The sequence below is a fragment of the Eutrema salsugineum genome, unplaced genomic scaffold (genome assembly GCF_000478725.1).
Source record: "Eutrema salsugineum unplaced genomic scaffold, Eutsalg1_0 scaffold_3, whole genome shotgun sequence".
Taxonomy (NCBI): Eukaryota; Viridiplantae; Streptophyta; class Magnoliopsida; order Brassicales; family Brassicaceae; genus Eutrema; species Eutrema salsugineum.
The window spans coordinates 16,980,506-16,985,275 of NW_006256756.1; the positions used below are offsets into that span (position 1 = coordinate 16,980,506).

The following is a 4,770-nucleotide window of genomic DNA, read 5'->3' on the forward strand; positions in this document are numbered from 1 at the left end:
ACACGATCTCACCTGAATCAAGAATTAACATGGCACGTTGATTAGGACACTTATTTGCATAATGCCCTTTACCTCGCATTTAAAACACTCGATGTCGCGCATCCTGGCCAGTGTAGCTTCGGCTTTTCTTCGGTAGTCGGCTTTGGAGGAATTTGGCTTAAGATCTGGTTTAGGCCGCATATCAGACCGGGTCGGATAAGTGACCTTGTCTTCTCGGTAGTTTGGCCGGGAGCTAGTTCCATAGGCGGTGATATGTTCATAATTTGCATCATTTAGGTTGCATAATTCATTTTAAATCATGTTTTATTCCATGCATTTTAGGTCCTTAGGGTTTGTTTTAGAACTTAGGAGATGCATTGGGTCCTAATGAGTATTTGCATGTTTTGAGTGTTTATCAGGTGTATTTGGAGCTGAAAAGATGAATCCAGGAGGTGGAATGGTGATCAAGGCTTGAAAAAGGGTGAAATTGGGTCTTTGGAGGTTATCGGCCATTCTCGCTGACCAGGAAGGTTTTTCTCGGCCATTTTCGCGTACCAGGAAAGACTTTATCGGCCAAAACACGTACCGCGGCTGGATCTTATCGGCCAAAACGCGTACCGGCTAAAGGATCTCTCGGCCAAAATCTCTGGGTGTAGACACGTTTCCGAAATCGCCTGTCCGGGGAACCTTCCGGTCCGATTCAGATGGCAGATGCTTCATCGAAGTTGGAGAGGATTGGATCACGGTTCCATAGCAAGTGGAATCATGGAATTCGGACGCGTGAGCAGAGAGTTAAGCTCGTTGGAAGAAACCCCTGTCTCGCTGCTGTTTTGGACCAAGCCGATGAGCTCTGAAGAATGCGACGGACGGTGTTCTTCCAGGCCGATTCAGTTTCTGGGGCCTTCATGAGAATCAGAGACATTTGAGTCCTCGTTCCAGAACATCCGAGATCATTCAATTCAGAGCTATGAGCAGGAAGATACGGTCTCCGTAACGGACACATGTATATACGTATATACATCTCTCTCAGAGACGTATACGTCTCTCTCTGATCGTGTAAATGTACTGCAAAGATGAGCCCTCCAGGAAGCCTTCCACTTCCCAAGAACCGAAGCTTCCTTCACCAAAGTTGGAGATATATGAGTCTTATGTCCTCTGCAACCGGAATCACTCAATTCGGACAAGTATCTCATGAGTTACACTCTCCGGAATGCGAAGTGGTCCAGACAGCCCTGAATGATGCGAGCTAAGTGAAACATGCCACGATGGAATGCCACGGTCCACACTTGACCGTGGCAACTTTTGCACACCTTCGGCGAATGACACGATCTTCATGCCACGGTCTACACTTGACCGTGGCAAACAAACACTTGGCTGGGAGGAACTTTACAAGCATTCGGCACTTGACACGGTTTGAATGCCACGGTCTAGGACTTCACCGTGGCAACTTCTGCACACCTTCGGCGAATGACACGATCTTCATGCCACGGTCTACACTTGACCGTGGCAAACAAACACTTGGCTGGGAGGAACTTTACAAGCATTCGGCACTTGACACGGTTTGAATGCCACGGTCTAGGACTTGACCGTGGCAACTTTTACATACCTTCGGCGATTGACACGGTCTCAATGCCACGGTATAGGACTTGACCGTGGCAACTTTTACATACCTTCGGCGATTGACACGGTCTGAATGCCACGGTCTAGGGCTTGACCGTGGCAACTTTTACACACCTTCGGCGTTTGACACGACCACTTGCCACGGGTTTTGGACGAGGCTTGTTAGACCGTGGCATCAAAATGCAGCCAAGAACACGCGAACAAAGCTTTGACACGGTCAGGTTGCCACGGCCACACCAAGAACACACTTGACCGTGGCATACCCATCTTCACCCACCAAGACCGGGTCAGTACCCGGTTTGTTCCGGGTTGACCCGGTTCGCCCAAGACACCTATATATTGTTTTTAGACCTAATTTGGAGAGAATCTTTTATCCATTTTTAGTCTTTTTTCCCCTTTTGTGAAAAACCACTTGATACACCTTGTTTTTAGAGTTTAATATCGATTTGAAGTTTCTTTTCATCTTGTTCCATCATTTCTTATCATCAAATCACACTTCTTATCATGATTAACAACACATCTTGCAAAGAATCTAGGGTGTTGATCATGATTAGTGAGTAATCTCCATATTAAGGTCTTAGATATATAGATTAGGGTGCTTATGTGGTAGATTAGTGAGCTTAGGGGTTAGATCATGCATATTCCATTCTCTACAACCTGTTCTCTATGCTAGATCCATACAAATCATATGTGGTCTAGATTCTGGGCATTTCATGCACCAAAAGTGTTTGATGAAATGCCCGAACCAAGGTTGATAGAGGTTTAAGTGTTATTCATCATGGGAATGATTGTCTATATGCTTAAATGACAGATTAAACTGGTTCTTAATGCTTGTTAACTCATGTTTCACTGATGATGATTGGGTTAGAAACTGTTTTAGCATAGGAGTTAATACCTTCATGAGAGGATTAACTTAATTAATGATGTTTAAGTTGAATGGTTTGCTTGATCATATGGTTCATTAGCTCACTAGTTTATCACTAAAGGCACCCTAATCTACTATCATGTCTAAGACCTTTCGCATCATCATTCATACATTCTCATCATTTTGTCATTGTTTAGTTCTTGTTTAATCATTTCATTAGTCTTTAATCCTGTTTAAGTTTGTAGTTGTCTTTAGATAATCAAAACCACTCTTGTTTGCTTGAATTAAGAACCTGATCACATAGTTTAGTGTCTAACACCACTTCTGGATTGATAAACCCCTTGTACTACAAGACAGGGGATTGATAACCTCTATTGGCGCCGTTGCCAAATTGTGGTTGTTTAGCATTAAGCTCTGATCTGTTCTTGAGATCAAGTGCTTACTTTCTTGTTTTTAATGATTACTTTCAAGTTCTGTTTGTGATTTCAGGTGCATGAACACCAGGTCTAGATCAAGAAGCTGTGGTCCACCTTTCCCTCTCAACGACAACATCAATCTTTTGGTACCAAGGAGGAGAAGGGACAGGCGTGGAAGACAAGTTGATCAGGCTGACATGGATGAACAAAGAGATCACGTGGTAGATATAGAACAACCGGTTCAGGAGCAACAGGCTCAGGGTAATGGAGCTGGTAATGGAGTTGGTCAAGGGCTTCATCAGGGTAATGTTCATCAGGAACAGGTGCACCATCAACAAGCTTATGTCCACCAGGGACAAGCTCAATCTCATCAACAGAGTCATCAGGCCAATGTTCAGCAAAGACAACAAGTGCACCACCAACCCCAGCCCTTCCAACACCAACAAAGAAGATATGAGCAACCCCAAGTCTATGTTGGAGAGAATGACAGGGCCAATGCTCATCAGTATGGAGCTGGTATCCAGGCACCACCTGTGCAAAACAACAACTTTGAAGTGAAGGCATCATTGCTGAATATGGTCCAAAACTCAAAAGTTCCATGGGTAAGCAATGGAAGATCCCTTGGAACACTTGGATCAATTTGATAAGGTGTGTGATCTGACAAAGATCAATGGAGTTTCAGAAGACAGCTTCAAGCTAAGACTATTCCCTTCAGTCTTGGTGACAAAGCTCATCAATGGGAGAAGAATCTTCCGAGAGGCTCCATTCAAACCTGGGAGCAATGCAAGCAAGCTTTCTTATCTAAGTTCTTCTCCACCTCAAGAACTGCAAAACTGAGGAACCAAATCTCTAGCTTCACTCAGCACAGCAATGAGAGTTTTGGTGAAGCATATGAGAGATTCAGGAACTACACAAACCAATGCCCACACCATGGGTTTAGTGAAGCTTCTCTTCTCAGCACACTTTATAGAGGAGCTCTTCCCAAGATTAGAAACTAGCTGGATACTGCTTCCAATGAGAACTTTCTGGGTAAAGAGATAAATGCTGCTTTAGAGCTAGTGGAGAACTTAGCATTGAGCAATGATACCTATGGTGAAGACTATGACCGATCAAATAGGTCTGAAGGTTCAAGCTCAGAACAGAGGCTCACCAGAGAAGTTAAGGAGTTGAGAAGTGAATTAGACAAGTTGAAGTTGGTAACTCACAAGCCAATGCATTTTGTTGGAGAGTATGAGGAACCATCTCAAATCTTTGAGAACATAAGTGAAGAGGGTCTCACCCAAGAGGAGCTTAACTACATTGGGAATCAGAGATTCCAGAGATATCAGTATGGTAATGCTAATCCAAACCTTTCTTACAGGAACGCCAATGTAGCTAACCCACAAGACCAGGTCTATCCCAATTCTCAAGCTCCACAGAACTTTGTTCCCAAGAACAACTTTCAAGGATCTTTTCAACCAAAAAATCATTTTGTTCAGAATCAAGGTTTTGGTCAGCAACAACAACCATTTCAAGGTCCTAGTTTCAATTCACAGAAGCAAAAGGCACCACCAGGGTTTGGTCCTCCACAGTTCCAACAGCAAGCGCCTGTTCAACAACAGTTTCAGCCACCACTGGTTCAACAACAGCCACAGATGGGTTCAGATATGGTTGGTATTCTGCAACAACTACTTCAGGGTCAACAGATCTTTGCAAGCCAGAATGCAGCCATGCAACAGGAAATCAAGGAACTGAAGCAAAACCATGCATCAAGCTCAAGGAACCAAGGTCACCTACCTGGAAAACCAGAACCCAACCCCAAGGAATATGCTAAAGCCATTACACTGAGGAGTGGAAAAGAGTTACCTAGTATTGAGAACAACAAAGTGATCATTGAGGACAATAATCAAA

The 4,770-nt window shown here is 43.9% G+C and overlaps 1 non-coding gene across 1 annotated transcript; it reads right to left on the minus strand.

Moving 5' to 3' along the window:
- Positions 1–3,710: 3,710 nt before the first annotated feature.
- LOC112085611 lies at positions 3,711–3,817 on the minus strand. Its single transcript, XR_002898912.1, has one exon. It is a non-coding gene; the product is annotated as a small nucleolar RNA R71 (small nucleolar RNA).
- Between the last annotated feature and the right edge of the window lie 953 nt (positions 3,818–4,770).